At 40.9% G+C, this 27324-nt stretch overlaps 1 pseudogene; it reads right to left on the bottom strand.

Annotated features, from left to right (window-relative positions):
• Positions 1-12007: 12007 nt before the first annotated feature.
• LOC142172623 (feruloyl CoA ortho-hydroxylase F6H1-1-like) overlaps positions 12008-27324 on the bottom strand; it is a 126875-nt pseudogene continuing 111558 nt past the window's right edge.

Genomic DNA, 27324 nt, shown 5'->3' on the forward strand with positions numbered 1-27324 from the left:
CAGTTGCAGATGTCGCATTGGCGACTAGAGCTTCGCAATTGCGAACCTATCGCATTTCTGCTACTGTCGCAATTGCGATGATATCCCCCTCCCTGACTACTTCGCAAATGCGAAGAAATGTTTGCAATTCCGAACTATGCTGGCCCAGCTCTTCTTCGCAATTGCGATAAAGACCTCGCAATTGCCAAGACTGTGAAGCTCGCAAATGTGAAGCCTGATCTCGCAATTGTGAGATCAGAGGCCTGCTACAAGTATCAGATGCAACAACAGATTTCTAAGTTCAAACTCACTCTGTAGCCTATCCAAAACTCACCCAAGCCCTCTGGGCTCCAAACCAAACATGTACACAAGTCTTAAAACATCATACGAACTTGCTCGCGCGATCAAATCGCCAAAATAACATCTAGAACTATGAATTCAACACCAACACTCTTAAAATTTCTCAAGATAGTTCAAAGCTCCTATTTCTCAACCAACGGTCTGAATTACATCAAAACACTTCTGTTTTCCACCAAATTTCACAGATAAGGTTTAAATATTATAACGGACTTATACCTGGCTCCGGAACCAAAATATGAGCCCAATACCAACAAGTTCAAACATTATTCCATTTCAAAAAACTACTATATTTCCAGTTTAACAATTTTTTTCATAAATTTATTTCTCGGGCTAGGGACCTCGGAATTCGATTCTGGGCATATGCCCAGGTTCCATATTTTACTACGGACCCTCCGAGATCGTCGGAACATGGGTCTGGATTTGTTTACCCAAAATGTTGACCAAAGTCAACAAAAATCATCTTTTAAGCCAAAAAAATATTATTTTTTAAATTTTTCACACAAAAGCTTTCCGGTATTGCGCCCGGACTGTGCACGCAAATCGAGAAAAGATAAATAGAGGTCTTTAAAGCCTCAAAATATAGATTCGACTTCTAAAATAAGATATGACCTTTTGGGACATCACATTCTCCACCTCTAAAATAACCGTTCGTCCTCAAAAGGACATAGAAAAGTACCTAAGTCGGTGAGAAGATGGGGATATCTGCTCTACATATCAGACTCGGACTCAGATTCCCAGGTAGCTACCTCAACAGACTGGCCTCTCCACTGTACACGAACCGAAGGGTAACTCTTCAATCTCAACTGACAAACCTGCCGGTCTAGAATAGCTACCGGCTCCTCCTCGTAGGTCAAATCCTGGTCCAACTGGATAGTTCTGTAATCTAACACGTGGGATGGATCGTCGTGATACTTCCGAAGCATGGACACATGAAACACTAGATGCACAGCTGATAAACCTGGCTGCAACGCAAGTCTGTAAGCCACCTCTGCCACTCGATCAAGGATCTCAAAAGGTCCGACGAACCTAGGGCTTAGCTTTCCCTTCTTCCCAAATCTCATCACGCCCTTCATGGGCGACACCTGAAGCAACACTCCCTCCCCGACAATGAATGCCACATCACGAACCTTATGGTCGGCATAACTCTTTTGCCTGGACTGAGCTGTACGAAGTCTATCCTGAATGACCTTAACCTTATCCAAAGCATCCTGTACTAAATCTGTACCCAACAATTGAGCCTCCCTCGGCTCAAACCATCCAATTTGCGATCGACACCGTCTATCATATAATGCCTCATAGGGAGCCATGTGGATGCTTGACTGATAACTGTTGTTGTAGGCAAACCCCGCTAATGGCAAGAAACCAAGAACCTCCAAAGTCAATAACATATGCTCAGAGCATATCCTCCAAAATCTAAATAGTACGCTCGGACTGTCCGTCCGTCTGAGGATGAAATGTTGTGCTCAACTGACCCTCATACCCAACTCGTACTGCACTGCCCTCCAAAAATGCGAGGTAAACTGTGTACCTCGGTCAAAAATGATAGACACGAGCACACTATGAAGATGAACGATTTCACGGATATAGATCTCTGCCAAATGCTCCGAAGAATATGAAACTGCAATGGTAATGAAATGCACTGACTTAGTGAGCCTATCCATAATAACCCATACTGCGTCAAACTTCCTCTGAGTCCGTGGGAGTCAAACAACAAAGTCTATAATGACACGCTCCCACTTTCACTCAGGAATATCAATCTTCTGAAGCAAAACACCAGGTCTCTGATGCTCTTACTTTACCTACTGATAATTCAAAACCGAGCTATGTATGCAACAATATCCTTCTTTATCCTCCTCCACCAACAATGCTGCCGCAAATCCTGATACATCTTAGTGGCGCCAGGATGAATAGAATACCAGAAGCTATGGACCTCCTCTAGAATCAACTCACGAAGTCCATCCACATTAGGCACACAAACACAACCCTACATCCTCAAAACTCCATCATCTCCAACTGTAACCTGCTTGGCACCACCGTGCCGCACTATGTACCTAAAGACCAACAAATGAGGGTCATCATACTACCGACCTCTGATACGCTCAAATAATGAAGAGCGAGCAACCGTACAAGCTAGAACACAGCTGGGCTCCGAAACATCCAACCTTACAAACTGATTGGCCAAAGACTGAACATCCAAAGCAAGCAGCCTCTCACCGACTGGTATATAAGCAAGGCTGCCCATACTAGACGACTTCCTAATCAAAGCATCGACCACTACATTGGCCTTCCCGAGATGATATAAGATGGTGATATCATAGTCCTTCAGTAGCTCCAACCACCTCCTCTGCCTCAAATTTAGCTCTTTCTGATTGAACAGGTATTGCAAACTCTTATGATCCGTGAACACCTCACACGACATACCATATAAATAATGCCTCCAAATCTTCATTGCGTGAACAATGGCTGCTAGCTCCAAATTATGAACTGGATAATTCTTCTTGTGAATCTTCAACTGTCGCGAAGCATATACAATAACCTTGCCATTCTGCATCAACACCGCACCAAGTCCAATACGAGATGCATCACAATATATTGTATATGGCCTTGAGCCTGTGGGCAACACAAACACTGGTACCATAGTCAAAGCTATTTTAAGCTTTTGAAAGCTCACCTCATACTCGTTTGACCACCTGAACTAGGCACCCTTCTGGGTCAACCGACGGTAATAACCTGCCAAGCCCAAGAAACTCCGGATCTCTGTAGCTGATGTGGATCTAGGCCAGTCCTAGACTGCCTCAATCTTCTTAGGATCCACCTGAATACACTCTACTGATACAACGTGACCCAAGAATGCAACTAAACTCAACCAAAACTCACATTTCGAAAACTTACCATATAACTGGCTGTTTCTCAGAGTCTGAAGAATGGCTCAAAGATGCTACTCATGCTCCTCTCGGCTGCGGGAGTAGATCAAGATATCATCAATAAATACAATCACGAAGAAATCCAAATAGAGCTTGAACACTCAGTTCATCAAATCCATAAATGCTGCCGGGGCATTTATCAACCCAAATGACATCACTAAAAAATCATAATGCCTGTACCAAGTCTGAAAAGCTGTCTTAGGGACATCGGATGCCCTAATCCTTAACTGATGGTAGCCAGACCTCAAATCAATCTTCGAAAACACCTTGGCACCCTGAAGCTGATCAAATAAATCATCAATCCTTGGCAATGGATACTTGTTCTTGATGGTGACTTTGTTCAACTGTCGATAGTCTATGCATATCCTCATCGACCCATCTTTCTTCTTAACAAACAACACCGGCGCACCCTAGGGTGAGACACTAGGTCTAATAAATCACTTATCAAACAAATCTTGCAACTGCTCCTTCAATTCTTTCAACTCTGGCGGGTCCATACGGTATGGCGAAATAGAAATGGGCTGAGTGCTCGGAGCCAAATCAATGCAAAAGTCAATGTCCCTACCGGGTGGCATCCCCGGCAGGTTTGTAGGAAATACCTCTGGAAACTCCCGAACAACTGGTACAGAATCCATAGAAGGAACCTCAGCACTAGAATCACGAACATAAGCCAAATAAGTCAGACACCCCTTCTCGACCATACGCCGAGCCTTTATATAAGAGATAACTCTACTGGTAGCATGTCCAAGATTCCCTCTCCACTCCAATCAAGGCAGCCCCGGCAAGGCTAAGGTCACGATCTTGGCGTGACAATCCAATATGGCATGATAAGGTGACATTCAATCCATCCCCAAAATGACACCGAAATCTACTATATCGAGAAGTATGAGATATACACTAGTCTCAAGACCCCCAATAACAACCATACACGAGTGATACATACAATATACAATAATAGAATCACCTACCGGCATAGACACATATACATGAGCACTCAAAGAATCATGAGGCACAACCAAATATAAAGCAAAATAAGAAGACACATAGGAGTATGTAAACCCTGGATCAAATAGAACCGAAACATCTCTACTACAAACCGAAACAGTACCTGAGATAACTACATCAGAGGACTCAGCCACAGGCCTGGATGGGAAAGCATAACATTGGGGTTAGGCCCAACCACTCTGAACCATATCTCTAGGACAGCCTCATGCTGGCTGGCCTCCACCTCTAGCAGCTTGGCCTCCACCTCTAACGGCCTGACCTCCACCTCTAGTGGGATGACCCCTACCTCTGGCTCCCTGACCCCTACCTCTAGCTGGCTGGGCAGGCGGTGACGGAATTATGGCACGAGAACTCTGCTGCTATGATCGAACACCCACTAATCTCGGACATGTCCTCCAGATATGCCCATACTCACCACACTCAAAATATCCATCTGAATACTACGGTTGAGAGAACTGAGACTGACCCTGACGGGCCAGCTGACCGCGATAATAACTTTAAAGAGGAGGTGCTCTAATAGGAGCTGGCGGTGCACTATAAGCTAGTTGCCCTGAAGGAGGTATGTAAGGACCACAACCCCATAAAGCTCCATGAGATGTCTAAAGTTCTGAATGAAACGGCCTGGGATGATGGCCCATACCAAAAGTACCTCGACCTCCAGATGAGGCCCCACTGAATCCACCGGAGTGACGAGGCCTCTTGTCAGACCCCTGGCCACTCCCCTAAGCTAAAACCATCTCAACTCGTCTGGCCACATTTGCTGCATCCTGGAAAGAAATCTTACTCCCTGTCTCCTTAGCCATCTGTAATTTGATAGGCTAAGCGAGTCCCTCAATAAACGTCCTCACCCTCTCTCTCTCTCGGTGGGAAGAATATGAAGAGAATGACGGGCCAAATCAACAAATCTGGTCTCGTATTGAGTGACGGTCATAGAACCCTGCTGAAGGCACTCAAACTGCCTCCAATAGTCTTCTCTCTGAGTGATAGGAAGGTACTTCTCCAAGAATAGCTGTGAGAACTGGTCCCAAGTGAGAGCTGGTGATCCAGCCGGTCTGGCCAAACAGTAATCTCTCCACCATTTCTTGGCAGAACCTGATAAGCAAAAAACAGCAAAGTCGACCCCATTGGTCTCCACTATCCCCATGTTTCGTAGAACCTCGTAACAAATGTTCAAATAGTCCTGGGGATCCTCTGAAGATATACTGCCATAGGTAGTAGTTAAAAGCTTGGTAAACCTGTCTAGTCTCGACAAAGCATCAGAAGACATAGCCAATCCATCATCGGTCTATGCTACAACACCCGGTGGAACTACCCCAACTGGCTAAGCTGCTGGAGCTTGAAACTAGGGAGCCATCTACTCCGAAGTGTGGGTAGCAGGAGTCTGTGCTCTTCCCCCAGCCCGAGAGACGGCAGGTGCTACAAAAGGTATGCCGACCTGAGTAACACCTTCCATAAGGCCCACTAGATGGACCAAAGCATGTTAAAGTACTAAGGTAGCTATGAACCCCTTTAGAACCTGAGATGGCCCTGCTAGAACGGTCTAGGCCAGAACCTCCTCATCAAACTTTACCTGAGGCTCCGCCGCGGGTGTTGCTGCTTGAGCTCTAGGCTGAGCCCTGCCCATGCCTCGTCCCCTAGCACGGCCTCGGTCTCGTCCTCTGCCCCTCGTAGGAGTTGCCATCGGGGGCTCGGGCTGCTAATCAGTTGATGAAGCAGTACATGTTCTCGCCATCTGCGAAAGAACAGAGTAGAGAGTTCAATCACAGATGTCTCCATACCGATCCCTCAGACTCTACCAAGCTTGTCCGTGAATTGTCAGACCTAAGCAACCTAGAGCTCTAATACCAACTTGTCACGACCCGAATTTCCCACCTTCAGACCATGATGGCGCCGAACATTGTACCCGCTAGGCAAGTTAACGTTACAAATTATTGCACCTTTTTCCTTTATCCCTTTATAATTACAACTTAACAGAACTAAATTAACGGAAAATGAAAGCGGAAGTATATAATATAACTATTTACTACTATACTATTAACGAAAACATAAGTCAATCCCACCCAGAAACTGGCGTCACAACTCACAAACTTTCTACACATTACAACAAATACTGGTCTGAAAGAAAATATTACATCTGTCTCGAAAGTAAATAAAACAGAAATGAAGTAAGATAGAAGGGGACGCTAGGGCCTGCGGACGCCTGCAGGACTACCTTGGGTCTCCAGAATGCAGTAACAGTAACCAACCTCTCGATCAGGCACTAGCTCCGAAATCTGCATAAGAAGTGCAGAGTGCAGTATCAGTACAACTGACCCCATATAATGGTACACACACACACACACACACACACACACACACACACACACACACACACACACACACACACACACACACACACACACACACACACACACACACACACATATATATATATATATATATATATATATATATATATATATATATATATATATATATATATATATATAACAGCTGATACTAAAAGAAAGGAAATACAAAATGAAATATAACAGTAACTTCCATTAAATAAATACGGAACCCAGTCTTCTACCAGTACTCAGCTATAGCCAATCCTGAAAAGATTTCCAACACTACAATAGTGAATTTCAGCAGAAAAGAGTACATAAATAACATTTGATGCAGCGCGTATCCCGATCCCATCATATAATCAATAACCGTATAACATTCACCCTTATTACTTCTTGTTGCAGCGTGCAACCCGATCTCCCCAGTCCACCCTTATTACTCCTCAACACATATAACCTTTATTGGTCCTGTTGCAGCATGCAACCCGATCCTCCTTGTCCACCCTTATTACTCCTTGTTTGGCGTGCAACCCGATCCCACCAGACATTACACTCACCCTTATTCCTCCTATTGCGGCGTGTAACCCCATCCCAATATATATATCAACACCAATCACAAAAGTAAAGACAAGTGTTTCACAAGTTAACTCAAATCCTCCACAACACTTATACCTCAATCCACACAATAGAATATCACTACGATTATGAAGTTTCACTAGTCAAAACTACACAACGAGACCAACCAAAGTGTACCATGAAGCACCAATAAACCAATATAAACCAACATGTTAATAAAATAAAACCATGAAACAAATAATTACCTCCATAAAGAGAACAACAATTAATATGAAGAAATTAGACATGAAAACATTTATGAGCAAGTAGAAATTAAGACGGGAGAGCAAAATATAGGGAAACGAGGAAGGGAAGAGGCTAAAATGATAATTTGGTGGTGCATAGGAACTCGTCACCACACCTATACGCCGCACACATGGAATTTCACATAGCAAATAAGTCGGAGATTCCTAATCTCTCAAGTCAAGGTTAGACCAAATACTTACCTCAAGCCAACGAGTATTTCAAAGATTAATCACCGCTTTATCTCTCGATTCCACCGCCAATTCACTCGTATCTAGTCATAATTAACTTAATAAGATCAATAAATGCTAAATAACTCAATTCCAATGCATAATTATAGGTTTTCTAACATTTTCCCCAAAAAGTAAAAAATCGACCCCGGGCCCGCTTGGTCCAAACTCGACATTCGGACCAAAACACAATGACCCATTAACCCCGAGCCCAGATATACAATTGGTTTTGGGATCCGACCTCAAATTGAGGTCTAAATCCCCAATTTTATAAAAATCTCTAATTCTACCAATGTCCCCAATTTCTACCATAGAAATCTTAGATTTTTGGTTGGAAATTCATGAAATGTGAGGGAAAGTGAAAGAAAGTAGGTTAGGATCACTTTCCAAAGTTTTGAGGAAGATTTGGTCTTGGGAGAATCGTCTCTAGGGTTTTAGGATTTGAGAAATGTGAAGAATGGGTGAAAATCCCGTCCAAGTTATATTTTGAACAGTTGCAGATATGGCATATGCGACCAGAACTTCGCAATTGCGAAGCTCGCAAATGCGAACCTGTCGCATTTCTACTACTGTCGCAATTACGATGATTTCCCCCTCCCTGACTACTTCGCAAATGCGAAGATATGTTCTTAATTGCGAACTTTGCTTGCCCAGCTCTTCTTCGTAATTGCGATAAAGACCTCGCAATTGCCAAGACTATGAAGCTCGCAAATGTGAAGCCTGATCTCGCAATTGCTAGATCAGAGGCCTGCTACAGGTATCAGATGCAACAACAGATTTCTAAGTTCAAACTCACTCTGTAGCCTATCCAAAACTCGCCCGAGCCCTCGGGGCTCCAAACCAAACATGCACACAAGTCTTAAAACATCATACAAACTTGCTCGCGTGATCAAATCGCCAAAATAACATCTAGAACTATGAATTCAACACCAAAACTCATGAAATTTTTCAAGATAGTTCAAAACTCCTATTTCTCAACCAACGGTCCAAATTACATCAAATCACTTCCGTTTTCTACCAAATTTCACCGATAATGTTTAAATATTATAACGGACCTGTACCGAGCTCGAGAACCAAAATATGGTCCCGATACCAACAAGTTCAATCATTATTCCATTTTTATGAACTACTATATTTTCAGTTTAACAATGTTCTTTAAAAATTTATTTCTCGGGCTAGGGACCTCGGAATTCGATTCCGGACATATGCCCAGGTCCCATATTTTACTTCAGACCTGCTGGGATTGTTGGAACACCGGTCTGGGTTCGTTTACCCAAAATATTGACCGAAGTCAACAAAAATTATCTTTTTAAGCCAAAAATCATTATTTCTTAAATTTTTCACACAAAATCTTTCCGGCATCGCACTCAGACTGTGAATGAAAATCGAGGAGAGATAAAAGGAGGTCTTTAAGGCTTTGAAATAGAGATTCGACTTCTAAATCAAGAGATGACCTTTTGGATCATCACAACGTTATTCCTTATGTCACCTTTGATGACATGGAACTTCGTATCTTGTATGGTCCCGGCTATGTTTACTGGAAAGATAATTTCTCCTTTTGTTGTTTCGCTTGCCATGTTGAAGCCATTCAGGACCCAGGATGTAGGTACAATCTGATCTTGTAGGCCAATTTGTTCCATAACCCTTGATCTGATTATGTTTACTGAGCTACCTGGATTCACTAAAACATGTTTAACTTGAATTTTATTCAAAAGGATAGAGATTACCAGGGCGTCGTTGTGAGGCTGAGACATGCCTTCTGTTTTCTCGTCACAGAATGATAAGACGTCCTCGGGCACATAGCTCTGAGTCCATTCTTCTCTGGTGATTGACACTTTGGTGCGCTTGAACACAAGTCATTGAGGGACATCGTCTCCGCCAATGATCATGCGGATTACATGTTGTGGTTCTTCTTGCTCATTTTTCCTCTCATCTCTCTCTCTGAGGTGATTTTTAGCCCGATCACTTAGGAATTCTCGAAGGTGGCCCTCGTTGAACAAGCGAGCCACTTCTTCCCTTAGCTATCTGCAATCTTCTGTTCGATGACCATGTGTGCCATGATACTTGCACATCAAGTTCGGGTTCCTTTGAAAAGGATTAGTCTGTATTGACCTGGGCCATTTGGTGTCTTTGATTCTCCCAATAGCTGAGACAATCTCTGATGCATCTTTGCTGAAGTTGTACTCTGATAATCGAGGGGCCTCGGCGGGGTCAGTGTGCTTATCGAACCCGCTTTTACTCATGAGTTTCCGAGAGCTCTGACCTTGATCATTTCTTCGATTGCTCTGAGGAGTGTTGCGGCTCGGGCCGCTGTTCCTTTGATCGATATATGGATGATATCGTTCTTTGTTGAATCTCGATTCTCAGTCTGTGTCCCTTGGGGGCTTGGCTATAAATCTATTAGGATGAACTAAACCCGAGGGGGCTCCCAACTGGTCGTCCTCGACCTTGATCTTTGACTGGTAACGATTGTGCACATTCGACCATGTCATAGCTGGATTTTCGATCAAGTTCTGTTTAAACTGTCAAGACGCGATCAAGCTCCTTTCATTCAGATCCTTCATAAAGGCCTATACTGCCCAATCGTCGGAGATTGGTGGTAATTCCATTCTTTCCATTTAAATCCGGGACACGAACTCCCTTAGCATCTCGTCATTCCTTTGCTTTATTTTGAAGACGTCCGATTTTCTCGTGGCCACCTTTATGGCCCCGACGTGTGCTTTAACAAAGGCATCTGCTAACATAGTAAATAAATCAATAGAGTTAGGAGCTAAGTTGTGATACCAAATTATGACTCTCTTTGATAGTGTTTCCCCAAATTTTATCAACAAAACTGACTTGATTTCATCATCATTCAAGTCAGTTCCTTTGATCCCACAAGTGTATGAAGTTATATGCTCGTTAGGGTCGGTTGTCCCGTCATATTGGGGTATATCGGGCATGCAAAACTTCTTGAAAATGGGCATCGGAGCCGCACTCGGAGGGATGGTTTTTGTATGAACTTTTTGGCGTCTAGACCTTTCAAAACTGGAGGTGCCCCCGGTATCTGGTCTACCCTGGAGTTATAAGTTTCCACTTTCTTATCATTGTCTTTAATTTTCTTCTCTCTAGACTCGATCCTCTTAGTAAGCTCTTCGAGCATCCTCATAATCGTGGGTCAGTCCCCGAGCCACTTTCACCGGGCCTTTCTAGTGTTGGCTCAGCACGCAGAGAGTTTACTGGTTCGGCTGTGTTTGGAGTTTATTTTGACTCTGAAGCTGAGCGATGGCGATATGCTAAGCCTGCGTACATCTCCTTCGGGGTTCGTGCCTAGATTTGCATTCAAAGCAATGTGTGAACTAACATCAACATGTTCCACATTTGGCACTTCCCCTGGGTTTATCGGTGGTACACCGACTCCTGCATTGATGTTTTCTCCAAGAACTTCGTTGTCATGAATGGGTGTGTTTTGTGAGCTAGACATGTTTCAGCTTGAGAATCAAAAAATTTTGACAAGAAAAAGTGTAAAAACAACGTGTGTAATGAGAATCAGTAAAGAAATAATCACTATTATCTTTAGCCCCATGGTGGGCGGCAAATTGTTTACCTAGAAAATACGAGTAACAATTAAATTTGATTAGTGATTTTAAAGATATGTGATATAGTTCAATACCAGTTAATAATCAAGAAATATGAAGTAGAAATGAAAGAGACAAGTAAATCAAACCAATGTTACTCAACATCAGTGACCTCGAGGTGGCTTAGAGCAATAGAAACAATTAAGTAAGAAAAGTAAAGTAAGAACATTAGAGCTAAAGGATAATGATGATGAACAGTAGGCGAAACAGTAGAGAGTATATTCTTTGCTCAATGACTAGATGATCTTACAAATGATTGGGGTCCCCTTTTTATAATAGGGGAACCCTAAATAAGGAATATTTTTATTTACAGTAAGGAATATTCTTGGTACAACTGTACGGAATAGTACAATCATATTCCATGATTTGTGCCATGACTTTGGGGACGTGGCAGGAATCTAACTGGTTCTGGTACAAATCCATAACGGTATTATTTCGGAGTCGAGAACACTCGACCTCAGTATGCATCGTGTTTCGCCTTCGAACTCGGGTCTGGTCCCTCGAGCTCGAACTTGATCTTGCCTGGACTCGGACTTTGGACTGGCCCTCGAGCCTATAAGTCGGAGGCATACGATTTTGACAATATACAATGATATAATTAATTTAAGGGAGTATACCTTTAAAGATTTTCCATCCCCGCGCTCATTATTTAGATCGATTCTCTACTGTCTATACAAAGATGCAATGAGCGCAAAATCAGCAAATTGTCATAGCTTTGCAAATTCAACTGCCTGCTTGCCCTCATGAACTTTACTAAAGAAATAATTGAAATAATCTGAATAAATAACCTGTTTCTATTGGCATTTACAATCACGCGATGCTCAACGCTCTTGTACCTATTGTTGCTCATGATCTGAGAACATCCCATGTATTGATTACGAACACCCCTTTGACTGACGCAACATGAATTCAACTATCACATTTGGGTTCTCGCACATAAAGGCCACCAATATCGCCTTGTAGGAGCATAGTGATTGAAGAGACATCAGCATGATAAGAGTTGATAAGAATTGTAAAAGGCTTGTCTGTATTGATTAAAATAGGGAAGTTTATATACAATTACAAGAGGAGAAGGGAGAGAGGATATAGAGTTGTCTGTACATAAGCCTCTTGTGAAGATAGGAAAGAATCTCATAAGATATACCTTAAACTAGGACTCCTGGATAGGCTTGGAGTGTCTATCCTTATCAATCATTACGGCCAGCACCAGCAGTGAGCTCAGGGTTCGGGCATGTAGGGTAGTGAATGAGGTTAATAATCAGCGTACCCGTTACAACAGACTTCATTGCTTCACAATCTACTTCACATTCAGTCCCTTGAGCAGCAATTCTAGAAGCTTTACTATAACAGGTATAGCCCGCTTCCTGTACTCCAAAACCTGATCTCTACAGAAGTAAAATGATATTAGTTAAAAAAAAGGGGGTCTAGATGGATAATGATATTGAATGGCAAAGGAGCCCAAGAACTAAGAGCTCTGGCAATCCTGTTTGAGGGAATGGGCTGGAAGGCTAGTGGTCATATTAGTTATCTTAGGGGAAATGCCTATAGCTGCTTCAGCATTGCCTTTCACAAGACCTGGCTATGTGGAGCAGACCTCACTTGCTCTTTGGCTCCGGCCTTTGGACCTCTATTGGAAAGGGATCTTGTTTTATTTTATTATAAAAGAACACCAGAAGCTACGACTTATTCCGAGGAGATGTTTGATCTCCCTGGTGTAGGGGCTTCTTGTAAGGACTAGGTATAGCCACTGTACGTACTAGAATTTGCAAGAGAAAATTAAATGCATATTTTGTTTATGCTTGGTATTATATCAACGTGGATGGGTCCAGGATCCATAGAGTTGGCGAAAATCCTGTAGAAGAGGAATATTAATATAGCGTGTATCCAGGAGACTAGGTGGGTCGGATCGAGGGCGAAAAACGTGGATGGGTATAAGTTGTGGTACTCTGGTGTCCTGAGGGGTAAGAATGGAGTGGGTATCCTGGTAGATAGCCATCTTAGAGAGTCCGTGGTAGAGGTCAGGCGGGTGAATGATAGGCTAATGATTATTAAGTTGGTGGTGGGTGAGGGCACTTTAAATGTCGTTAGCGCGTACGCACCTCAAGAAGGCTTGGATGAGGATATTAAAAGGCACTTTTGGGAGGGGTTGGATGAGATTGTTCATAGTATACCGCCTTCTGAGAAGTTATTCATAGGAGGAGATTTCAATGGTCATATTGGGTTATCTGCAGGTGGGTACACTGAGGTGCATGGCGGATTTAGTTTCGGAGAGCGGAACGGAGGGGGCATTGCGCTGTTGGACTTTGCCAAGGCTTTCGATCTAGTAATTGCAAACTCGAGTTTTACGAAGCGTGATGAACATTTGGTTACTTACCAAAGTTCGGTGGCGAAGACTCAGATTGACTATCTCCTCCTCAGGAGATGCGACAGAAGGTTGTGAGAGGACTGCAAGGTTATCCCAGGTAAGACACTCTCAACGCAGCATAGGCTTTTGGTGATGAACATTTGTATTAGGATAAGGAGGAAGAAGAGGTCAGTACAAGGACGCCCCAGGATTAGGTGGGGCGCCTTAACTAAGGATAAAGCTAAAGAGTTGGAAGGAAGGTTATCGGCAATGGGAGCTTGGAGAAGTAGTGGGGACGCAAACACAATGTGGTCGACGACGGCGGACTGTATAAGAAAGGCGGCGAGAGAGGTGTTAGGGATATCTACGGGCCACAATGGTGGCCACAAAGGAGATTGGTGGTGGAATGCAGTTGTCCAAGGTAAAGTGGATGCAAAGAAGGCGGCTTACCTATGGTTAGTAGGGAGCACTGATGAGGAGGAGAAGAGAGAGAACACTCAAAAGTATAAGGTAGCTAGGAAGGAGGCGAAGATGGCAGTGACGGAGGCTAAGACAACAACTTTTGCTCGTCTGTATGAGGAACTAAGGAACAAAGGTGGGGAGAAGAAGTTATTCCGACTCGCTAAGGCGAGAGAGAGGACAACTCGGGATCTGGACCAAGTGAGGTGCATAAAAGATGATGACGGCAAAGTTTTGATGGGAGATGACCAGATTAAGAGGAGGTGGCAGACCTACTTTCATAAACTTCTAAGTGAAGAAGGGGATCAGGATATTATACTTGGGAATCAAGGAATGCCGACAGTCACCATGAATTAAGTAATTGTAGGGACATTGAGATCGATGAAGTCATGGAGGCAATGCGTAAGATGAGAAGGGGCAGAGCTACCGGGCCAGACGAAATTCCGGTTGAACTGTGGAGGTGTGTGGGTAGAGCAGGCTTGGAATAGCTTACTGCATTGTTTAGTGTTATATTCAAGACTAATAGAATGCCTTAAGAGTGGAGGTGGAGTACAATGGTCCCGTTGTATAAGAATAAAGGTGATGTCCAGAGCTGTAACAACTATAGGGGCATCAAATTACTAAGTCATACCATGAAAGTTTGGGAGAGAGTGGTAGAAATGAGAGTGCGAAGGACAGTGTCTATTTCAGACAACCAGTTCGGGTTCATGCCGGGACGATCTACCACAGAAGCTATCCACCTTATTAGGAGGATGGTGGAACAGTACAGAGATAAGAAGAAGGATCTCCACATGGTGTTTATTGATCTGGAGAAAGCGTACGATAAGGTTCCTAGGAAGGTCTTATGGAGCTGCTTAGAGGATAAAGGGGTCCCGAGTAACTATATTAGGGTGATTAAAGACATGTATGATGGAGCTAAGACTCGGGTTAGGACAGTAGGAGGCGACTCTGAACACTTTCCAGTTATTACGGGGTTGCACCAAGGGTCTGCACTCAGCCCATTCCTATTTGCCCTGGTGATGGATGCACTGACTCATCATATTCAAGGGGAGGTTCCATGGTGCATGCTATTTGCTGATGACATTATTCTAATTGACGAGACAAGAGGCGGCATCAACGAAAGGCTAGAGATTTGGAGACATGCTCTTAAGTCTAAAGGTTTCAAGTTGAGTAGGACGAAGACGAAATACCTCGAGTGCAAATTTGGAGTTGAGCCGACGGAAGCGGGAGTTGAAGTGAGGCTTGACTCTCAAGTCATTCCCAAGAGAGGTAGTTTCAAGTACCTTGGATCGGTTATTCAGGGGATCGGGGAGATTGACGAGGATGTCACACACCGTATAAGGGTGGGGTGGATTAAGTGGAGGTTAGCGTCGGGAGTCTTGTGTGACAAGAAAATGCCACCGTTACTAAAAGGTAAGTTTTATAGAGCAGTGGTTAGGCCTGCCATGTTATATGGAACTGAATGTTGACCGGTAAAGAACTCACACATCCAGAAGATGAAAGTAGCAGAGATGAGGATGTTGAGGTGGATGTGCGGGCATACAAGGATGTATAAGATTAGGAATGAAGATATTCGAGAGAAGGTGGGTGTGGCCCCCATGGAGGACAAGATGCGGGAAGTAAGACTCAGATGGTTCGGGCACATTCAGAGGAGGAGCACTGATGCACCGGTGAGGAGGTGTGAGCGATTGGCTGTAGTGGGCACGCGGAGAGGTAGAGGAAGACCTAAGAAGTATTGGGGAGAGGTTATCAGACAGGACATGGCGCGACTTAGGATTATTGAGGACATGGCCCTTGATAGAGAATTATGAAGGTCGAGCATTAAGGTTGTAGGTTAGGGGAGAGTGTGAATATTTCTACAGCACAATAGAGTGAGACTATCCAGTTAGGAGTTAGACTAGGAATGTCATTGGTCGTCTATTGATGCAGGGCTTTACCTTCTAGTTGTGCTATACCAGCCATCTATTTCGTATTTCGTATTTCGTATTCTGTATTTCATATCTCTTATGTATTGTTGTTATTTTTATTATGCATTTTTATGGTACTAATATATCATCTCCTATTATTTTTTTGAGCCGAGGGTCTCCTGGAAACAGCCTCTCTACCCTTCGGGGTAGGGGTAAGGTCTGCGTACATATTACCCTCCCAGACCCCACTTGTCGGATTATACTGGGTCGTTGTTGTTGTTGTTGTTGTTGGTATTAGATCAACATTTTAAGCATATAATACTAAAGTTTTTCAGAAGGCTAAGCCACAATAGAACTTGCAGCTTTTGCGAGATTTACCAATGAGCTTTGTTGGAATATAATCTAATACTCTCTCCGTTTCATATTATATGGGGTAGTTTGACTCAGCACGGAGTTTAAGAAAAAATAAGAAGACTTTTGAAACTTGTGGTCTTAAAAGCTTAAGAGGTAAAAAGTTTGTGGGCCCATGACATTTGTGTGACTATAAAAGCTTTTCATTAAGGGTAAATGGGTAAAATGAAAGAGTTTAAAGTTGAATTATTTCTAAATTTAGAAATGCGTCATTTGTTTTAGAACAGACTAAAAAGAAAAGTACCTCATTTAATATGAAACGGAGGGAGTAACTTACTATCAATGACAAAGGGATAAGTTATCTAGTAATGAAATAAATGCATTTTGTTAGAATTTGTTCTACCTTCAAAGAACTCTTTAGTTTGTTTTATTTTAATCTTAACTAGAATTAGTAGAAGTTCTCAGACACTATCACTTGAAAATTTGGCATTCACCAAGCTGAAAAACTAGCAACTTCATGTTAGTTTGCAAATGTTTAAGGTGCTCTCTGGATCAGTTAAAAAACATATGCTCCCCTTTTCAGCTTTTTCAGTCATGACACATAATTGATAAATGATCTGCACAAATTCAAATCTGTTCTTCATATTATTGTCTAGACATTGTAGTTTATCATACATCATTAATTCATAACTCTCATAATATGGAGTACGATCTGTAGATAATAGTAAATGATAATTTTAAATATTTTGGAATTATATATTGATGCCAAGTGAAGAAGCCAAAGTGTATAACTACTAGCATTTCCTAACTATTTTTTAATTTATTTTTACATCAGTTGTTTATAAGATAGCAAGATGCAAAAATTCCGTATACCATGGTAAATTTACTCTTTGCAGTTTGCATATCTACCAGAAAGAGTATTCCAATAGGGTTTCAGAAAACTAGGTTCATTCCAACTCTTTCTACTACACTTGCAATCTTTCTATCTTTTTTTCTTTTATAAAAATAAACGTGAAAAGTTTGCACTCAGGGTATCGCTAGTGGTCCAAAAATTAGGAGGAAAATTGAAGATGAGGGTTCAAATCACCGCAGGGACAAAAAATACTAGGGTCATTAATTTCTTCTCGTCTGCTAACCCTTGATTGACAGAGTTATTCAGTACACGTGCTGATACACATAGTCGAAATGCACTTAAATTGAGATAGTAGACCACGTGGAATGGCGGAGATCCATGCAAACTAACTCAAGAATTTAGTCTAATAGGATGAGTTTTAACCAGAAAGATCAATCTAAAAATGAGAGCTTGGGAATTAAACATAGCTGTCTGGTTTATGGACAGGGTCGTTTAAGTAAATCTAAAACGAGATTAGCCGTAAAATAATTTAACTGACTTAAAAATTAATGTCTGGTTGATTTGTTAAGGTTTGTTGTTAAATTCACAAAAATTCGACAATATGTGTAATTCCTTTTACATAAATATACCTTTATTTATGTTTCTATTGTGTATCTAAGTTCTGATTTCGTTGAAAAAAGGCAAAATACATAAGGTTCCTTAAATTTGTTCGGTTAAACAATGTAATTTTACGGATGTTTGTGTATCTCTTATTCTTATTTAGAGTGAAATTAATGCACTCTTATGCATACACAACCAGTTGCATGGTGTGAGGTGATTAAACGTTCCCTATAATTTCACCACATCATTGCCATGTTATCATTTAATTTTAATTTTTGCACTCTTAAAATTTACTATTCTCACTCCTTTTTTCCCACTCTTTCTATGTACTTTTAATATAGATAAAGAGACAATTATCAGATTCCCAACTACCGTCCTTCAACTGCTGTGAAGCTACGGAACTTCGAGCGCTGAGACCTTGACTAAAAGCTTAAACATCCCAATCGTCAGTGACCGGTAGCAAATCCATCCGTTCAATTTGGAATCGAGATACGAATTCCCTGATTATTTCGTTGTCTTTCTGTCTTACCTTGAAGAGGTCTGTCTGTCTTATAGCAACCTTAATTTCTCCGGCGTATGCCTTTACAAAAGAATCTGCAAGCAAGCAAATGAATAAATAGAATTGGGTGGTAAATTATGGTACCATATCATAGCATCCTTCGATAGAGTCTCCCTGAATTTCTTCAGCAATACGGATTCAATCTCGTCATCTTCCAAGTCATTTCCGTTGATGGCACACGTATATGAGATGATGTGCTTCGTTTGGATATGTCATCCCGTTATACTTCGGAATCTCGAGCATACGGAACTTCGTAAGGATTGACTTCGGAGACGCACTTGGGAGGAAAGGTTTTTGGACAAACTTTTTAGAATCAAGTCCTTTCAATACCGGCGGTGCACCCGGGATTTGATCGACCCTGGAGTTATAAATTTCCACCTTCTTATCGTTCTACTCGATCTTCTTTTTCCTTGTCTCGATTCGTTTTGTCAGTTCTTCGAGCATCTTTACGATAGCAGGATTGGTCTCCGATTCTCCTCCATTCGATCTTTTGGCACTGATTCGGCTCTATGAACGATTTCTTGTGATGGTTCGAGCTCGATCCAGCTTGGTGCGCGATTATGATTTTGGACTTGTGCTATTGCAGCTTGTTGAGTCTACAAAATTTCGAATATCATTCTAAAACTAATCCCGCCTTCTTCACCGCCCTGTGCATTCTGATCGGTTGTTCGAGCATCTCTGCGGACGCTATTTTCAGGATCGACAGCCAAATTCCCATTAATGGCAATATGGGAGCTGACGTCGATTGGGTCTAGACTGGGGCTCCATCGGGGTTGACTGGAGGTACTCCGTTTCCCGGGGCGGCTATGTTGTCGTTCTCGCCGTGGAGACCAAGGCCGTTGTCTGTGTGTGTGAGTGCTGCTTGAGAGTTTGACATGTTGATCCTGTAATCAAAGACACTTCAAAGAACAAACATAAAATAGTGTGTATTACGAAAATTGTACCAGTCAATCACTATTATCCTTAACCCCACGGTACGCCAAACTGTTTACCCTAAAATTGGATAACAATTAAACTTATAAGTGATTTTAAGGATATGTGATTTCACTTGGCACAAACTGATAAATATGCGAATTAGCATTAGGAATTAATAGTAAAATAAAGCAAACCAATATGATGAACGACTATGGTCCTCAAAATAAACCGCCCTCGAACCAACTGAGTATGCTTAATGAAAAGTATGAACTGAACGACAGAGTTTAAGAGAGAAAATATTGTCGTGATATGCGTGAATGTATGATAGTTACAAAGTGATTAGAGTCCCCTTTATATAGTAGATGAATTCTACTTATGGTACAATTCTAAATATGGAATGAAATCCCATGATTGGCTAAATAACTGGTCCTGACTCGATACATGATGAGATTTCCACCAAGATCTTTGTCCGATCACGGATATCTCGGTTTTCTGTTATTCGACTTAGCATGCTCCCTTCGATCTCGCTCGATCTCTCTCTCGTTTCGATCTCGGTCACGTCTGGTCTCGAACTTGATCGGTCATTAATTTATGAGCTTAGCAATTCATCTCCGTACCATGTTTCGATACGATGCGAGGCTGAGCCTTGGTCTGTCGCCCCGGTTTCGTTTAGCTATACAAAATTAGGAAAATCCGATTTTGACGGTATACAATTAGATGAATGAAAAATGCAGAAGGGGTGAAAGATTTATGCAATTCCAGATATTCCGTACTGACCTTATCCAAAAATACAAAATCTCAATTACTCCAGCCTCCGTTATAGTAGTTATTAAAACCTTAACATGTATTATGTATAATTCATTTTATGATGGACAAAATGGAATAAAAGATCAAACAAGAACTGGATGAATTGGAACCATTGAATTTTCCTGAATGTGACAAATCTTTTACTCAAGAAGAATATTAAAAGTTTGTTTTTCCTCTTGATATAATTTATAACTTTGTATCACTTCAAGTCCCTTCAAACTTGATCAAGTATCACCGCAAAAGTCATTCCTTAATCACATAGGCGAATTCATGATTTAAATTCTATGGGTTTAATTTTTAAGATTTTTAACATTGAACCAATTATATATTTAAAGTTATGGGTTCAAATCTATTATTTTTGCAATTTTATTGAATTTTTACGCATAAATTTCTACTCCGCGTCGAAAGTTATGGGTTCAATTGAACCCGTAACTTTCACACTGCATCCGCCTCTGCTTAATCAAGTATACAAACTTGATAATTATAAATTATATTAGAAAATATAAAGTTCAAAGTTCTATTCAATAAAATTAAAGGCTTTAGTTGTGGAATTTCTTTTTAAAATCTTTAAATTGCATGTTCAAATATTCAAGTTGTTTATACACATTTTAAATAAAAATATCGCAAAATTTCACCAAAGCCCACATCTCCGCCCATAAAAACCCGGGCCACTAGGATGGGGACGTGGGCCGATTCAGCCCTACCCCTTAGCCCCTAAATACCGGCCCGCCTAGGCCCCCAACCGGACCCCCTTTTTCCTTGAACCGGACTAGCCCGAGACCAATTCACATGCCTCCTACGACTTGGATCGGCTCACCTGACACTCCTATGCCATATAGTAAACTATATTACCCTACATGCTTAACTTTTAATATAATTACATTTTATATATCTAATTACCATTTATGTACATTTTAGGAGGTTTAATGGTATTAATTAGTCTCCTAATTTAACTCTGCCGTATATTCCCATTCCCCCCAAAGTTTCTCTCTCCAAATCCCACCCCCTCACCCACATATCAAACCACACCTCACGATTTCCTTTTCAATCACCGACTATTTCCTCTTCTAAAACCAACGAAAATCTGTAACCCCTCCACCATTGACAACCATTAAAAAGTTTTGAAGCTTTGAATTCGAATTTGGGTTTTCAAAAGACACTGTTTGTTTGGATTGGATGTTGTTGCAAAGAATTGAGAATTCTCTCTACGTCTCTCTCTATATCTCAATCCCAAATTTCAGTAATATAAAGCAAAGGAAAAGAGAGCAACAATTCTACCATTGACAGCCATTAAAAAGCTTTGAACCTTTGAATTCGAATTTGGGTTTTCAAAAATCATTATTTGTTTGGATTGAGTGTTGTTGCAAATAATTGAAAATATGGTTTGGAGTTTATATCTCAATTTTGAGGGGTTTTGGTGAAGATTAGACTTGGTTTTGGCTGAATTTCAGATTGAAACTCGAAGAAGAAGAAGAAGAAGAAGAAGAAGAAGAAGAAGAAGAAGAAGAAGAAGAAGAAGAAGAAGACATGACATACATTATATTGCAAAAATTGTAGTAAAATTGTATAAAAATTGTATTCTGTTATTTATTTATTTTTCTTTTATTCATTTAACTATTGTATGAAAGTTGAACAACATTGTATAAAAATTATATTTAAGTTGTATGATATTGTGGTTGTATATAACTGAGTAGAAATAATGTACAAAAATTGTAGATAAGTTGTATAATATATAATTAGTTGTATGAAATTTATTTTTACTATGTATAAATCAGATACAAAATATACAAAAGACATGTTGTATAAAGTTTGTACTTAAGTTGTATGTTATTGTAGTTATATTTAACTGGGTAGAAATAATGTGTGAACGTTGTAGATAAATTGTATAATATATAATTAGTTGTATGAAATTTGTTTTTACTATGTATAAATTAGATACAAAATATACAAAAGACATATTGTATAAAAATTATAATTAAGTGATATTATATTGTAATTGTATATAACTGAGTAGAAATAATGCATGAAATTATAGATAAGTTGTAGATAAGTTGTATCATATATAATTAATTGTATGAAATTTATTTTTACTATGTGTTTAAGTTGTATGATATTGTAGTTGTATATAACTGAGTATAAATAATATATGAAAGTTGTAAATAAGTTTTACAAGCCTATGACATAAGCTTTGGAATTTTTTCTGTCTCTTTTAATTTAGACAATGTGATATTGAAATTATATAAGGTAGTTGAAGGGGCAATTAGTGTCATAATTGTACATAGCTGGAGGAAAAGTGGTGGGATGCAAATGCGCGGATTGTTTTCTTTGTGTCCTCAATCGTACAAGAATCATGAATTCTTTACCAAAATAAAACTAAAATTAAAATTTGTGAATTTTAATCTTAGTGAACTAATCTAGGTTGTCCGCTTGGAGCGAACATTACGTAATCCTGGTGAAAGCATAAAGAATTTGAAGACTGACCTTTTAGAAATAAATTTAGTATCTTACCAGAATTGATTTTCATAATAATATTCATGATCATGCACGTTGCCGTTGAGAGTTTATGCTCCACTTTAATGCAAATGGTCATTAAGTAGTTTGCTTTTGATTTTGATAATAATAATATTTATAGATATCTGCAATTGAAAAGCCAATTGGGAATGGGAAGAAAGTAGCAGAATTACAGATCACTGCTTTGATTGAGATGTTAATGAGACAAGCTGTCATTGAAAGAGAGTGGGGCTTCCTCTTGTCGCCGGGTATTGCAATGGAAGAAATCAAGTTCCCTAAAAGGGAGTTCAAATTCCTCGATATTTTTTTCAAATTGCAGAGTTTTAAAATTGTACTCCAAAATTGTACTCGAATTTAGTGATGCATTTGTTAGTATTTTGGGTGATCTAGTGAAGAAGAAAAAAAAAGGAAAATGGTGTAACTAAATCTCTTAATTCAAGGCACTAATAATGGATTGAGAACCTTTTAAGGTGTAATGTATATATTTTATAAACAAAACTTTTGTAGGTAGGGTAATTTACTAAACATGAACATTTAGGGTAATAAAGTTTCCAATAGTATATAGAAATGAAAAAATCCCTATTTTTTACTTGTTCTGCCGCATTTTTTAAGCTGTGTCTATTTTGCGACTACTTTGCAAAAGCTAGCTGACGATATTGTTGTAATAGTTTGCTTGCTTTAATTTTTTTGGTTATTAATTTCAGTTATTATGGACATTGTACCCATAGTTACTCCCTCCTGGCCTTTTTTATTGTCATTTTAGCAAAAAGGTTGTCCAAAATATTTCATACTTTAGAGTTTAGAGAACCAAATAGGTGTTACTTATTTTTTATTTTCATTTATACTCTTGTCCAAAATACTTATTTTAGGTCTATGGTAAGCGCATTTGAATGTTTCAGAGAATCCGAGGGCAACAATAGAGACATTGCACCATCTTGTAATTATTACTTCATTACATAACTTCTTGCTATCTAGCTATCACACGACATCATGTTCATTGTCCCTGTATACAGGTAAAATCGGGCATAATACATATCCCGTTTCTCGGTGAAGAAAATGGACGAAGGGAACGGACGCACGAGGTTGAAATCGAGGCTGGGAGCCCTTCGTATCGAGATCCATGAAAGGTAAACGATGTGTTCATCATCGGGCTCGGACCCAGAACGAGTTTTAAGACCTCGGAAAATATGGTAAACGGTTACACACGACGGATAGAGGGTCGTGATATCCGAACCTAATCGGATATCACGACGCAGATCTTGTTTGATGTCGGTTACAAATAAGTAATTAACGAAAAAGGAAGATTTTTATATTTTTAGACTTGTACTAGGGATGAAACTCTCCTACTATATAAAAGGGAAATTTTTTCTTTTTCAACACACATCGTAACACGCGAATCAAAGGAATACCAATTTCTTTTTTGCTTTCTAGCTACTGCAAAAGTTCTTATTTAATTGTCTTGTTCTTCATACACAACTAGGCTCGAACTAAAGGTCCAATCGAGGGCAAAATTACTGTTCAACCAAGGTTCGTCTAGGCCATAACATTACAACTGATTTGATCGATTATTTTGTCTTTAATTCGTTTGTCTAATTTTCTTGATTATTTATTGAATCAATCCACGCATCCTTAAAACTGCGTACAAATTTAATTATTATCCGATTTCAGGCTAAACAGTTTGGCGCCTACTGTGAGTCTAAGGATAATGGTGGTGATTTGATAAGAATCTCCATAACACGCCTTATTTTACGCTTGTACTTTAAAGTCTTAATTTCAGGTTAGCCCAAAAATGTTAAACTCTCAGTCCGCTCACTTAAACATTGATGCTGAGTCTGGTCATCATGGCGAAAATAATAATTTGGTGCCTAGAAATGAGGTGCCCCTTGCTGATCCTAACAGTGTCCCAGTCGCCAATCCGGTCGATGCTAACTCGGAGGTGGCCATTAATGTTAATTTGCCAACTGATCCCGAAAACAGTGTTCACTAGAGACCTCGACCAACGGCTCGAGAAGCGCCCAAAGGCGAAGGTGATAGGGTAGGCCTGCTGCTGATCTTCGAAATGTTGGCGGCAATACGCAGCTACAGAATCAGGGCCATGCCCCAAGCAGGGTCGAGCCCGAGCAATCCTGGGAAAGCACCCAAGAAATGAATAAATCATCGCAAGAACGGGTGAAGTCGAGCCCGGGGTCAACCCTGAGATAATGAAAATGCTTGAAGCATTAACGAAGCGGTGGAGTCAGGTGAGAAGAAAATTGAGGCTAATGACAAAAAGGTGGAAACATACAATTTCAGGGTCGATCAAATTTCGGGAACACCTCCGATTTAAAAACCCAGATTCCAAGAAATTTATCAAGAAGCCTTTTCCTCCGAGCGCGGCACCAAAGCCAATCCCGAAGAGGTTTCGTATGCCAGATATTCTCAAGTATAATAGAACCACAGATCCAAACTAGCATGTGACCTCCTATACGTGCACAATCAAGCGAATGACTTGGAAGATGATGAAATCTATTCGGTGTTACTGAAGAGGTTTGGGAAGACTTTGTCCAAAGGAACAATGATATGGTAACACAACTTACCCCTAAATTCCATTGACTCTTTTTCTATGCTTGCAGATGTTTTCGCAAAAGCCCATGCTGGGGCTTTCAAGGTCGAGACAAGAAAATCAGACCTTTTCATGGTTAAAAAAAGAGACAACGAGATACTCAGGGAGTTCGTGTCAAGGTTCAAGATGGAACATATGGACCTGCCTATGGTTGCAGATGATTGGGCCATCCAGGCATTCACTCAAGGGCTTAACCTCCGAAGTTCCTTCTCCTCTCAACAGCTAAAATATAATTTGGTAAAATACCCGATGGTGACCTGCCCCGACATCCACAGCAGGTACCAGTCAAAGATCAAGGTTGAGGACGACCAACTCGGAACTCCTTCTAGGTCTGTTTACCCTATCAAGACTAATGACATCTCTAATAGAGTTGTTGATCATGAGCCGAGATCGGTTCGGGATCAGTACCAACCATATAACACGAAGCAAAAGGGAAATTGGCCCGGGCGTCACCCCACAAGGAACGAGAAGAGAAGCAATCGAGGGCCTCGTAGCCAAGGTATGATGAGAAAAAATGGTTTCGACAGGCCTCTCGGGGGTAGGGAAGCGCTGCGATTATCAGAGTATAACTTCAACATTGATGCTGCAAGCATCGTGTAAGCCATCTGGAGCATCAAAGAGACCAAATGTCCTCGACCATTGCAGTCCGACCCTACCCAAAGAGATTCTAACTTGATGTGTCAGTATCACGGCACTCATGGTCATATGACCGAAGATTGACGATAGTTGAGAGAAGAAGTTGCCTGCTTGTTCAAGAATGGACACCTTCAAGAATTTCTGAGTGATCGAGCCAAAAACTACTTCAGGAATAAGGACGCAAACAAACAAGTCAAACAAGAGGAGCCTCAGCATACCATCAACATGATCATTGGAGGGGTCGATGTCCCCCAAGGGATAATGATAAAGCATACTAAAGTACCTATCACAAGGGAAAAATGCACCCGAGATTATGTCCCGAAGGGAACCATTTCGTTCAGTGTCATGGTAGAGAAGAAAAATGGCACACGTACCATACTCGAGCTTTGGATCAATGTCCCCAGAAGCAAGGAGTATACCCGCATGACGATGATGTCGAGGGCATCGTGCCACCTCACAATTATGCACTGGTAATATCCATACTTATTAATAAATATCGAGTTAAATGTGTGTTCATTGATCCAGGTAGCTCGGCTAACATCATTAGATTGAGGGTCGTAGAGCAATTGGGTTACAGGGCCAAATAGTACCAGTAGTTCGGGTGTTAAACAGATTTAACATGGCATGTAAAACCACTAAAGGGGAGATAACCCTGCCGGTAAACACCGCCGGGATGATCCAAGAAACAAAGTTCTACGTGATCGAAAGGGATATGAGGTATAACACTCTATTCGGAAGGCCGCGGGTTCACAACATGAGGGCAGTACCCTCGACCTTGAATTAGGCATTGAAATTCCTTACACCGGGAGGAGCAAAGATGGTCTACGGAGAGCAGCCGGCCGCAAAGGAGATGTTCACGGTCGACAAGGTAATCTCGAAGCCTGCAGTTTCGACATCAAGGAACGTGAAGCTGACCAAAAAGGAAGAAATTAAATAACAATCGCAGATACCGGTCTCGACCGAACTGGAGGAACAATGAATAAACGAGGAGGATGATTACGAAGTCCCAAATTCATTCTTAGCTCCTGATTATACTGACACCACCAAATCGACGGTCGAAGAACTGGAGCAAGTCATATTAATCGAACACCTACCAGATGGAAAGGTATACCTAGGCATGGGGTTAACCCCTGAGCTCACAAAAAAATCATTGACTTTCTTAAAGCTAACATAGATTGTTTTGCTTGGTCTCACCTTGACATGAAAAGGATCCCACTGGAGATAACCACTCATAAGTTGAGTTTGGACCCGTAGTTCCATCCGGTTAGGCAGAAGAGGAGGACACAATCTGAGATTAAGCATGCGTTTATCAAGGACGAGGTATCCAAACTCCTTCAAATAGGGTCCATCCAGAAAGTTAAATACCCAGACTAGTTAGCTAACGTAGTGGTAGTTCCTAAAAAAGAAATAAGTTAAGAATGTGTGTAGATTACAAAAACCTAAACAAAGCGTGCCCTAAGGATTCTTTCCGTTTGCCTAA

The sequence above is a fragment of the Nicotiana tabacum genome, chromosome 18 (genome assembly GCF_000715075.1).
Source record: "Nicotiana tabacum cultivar K326 chromosome 18, ASM71507v2, whole genome shotgun sequence".
Classification (NCBI taxonomy): domain Eukaryota; kingdom Viridiplantae; phylum Streptophyta; class Magnoliopsida; order Solanales; family Solanaceae; genus Nicotiana; species Nicotiana tabacum.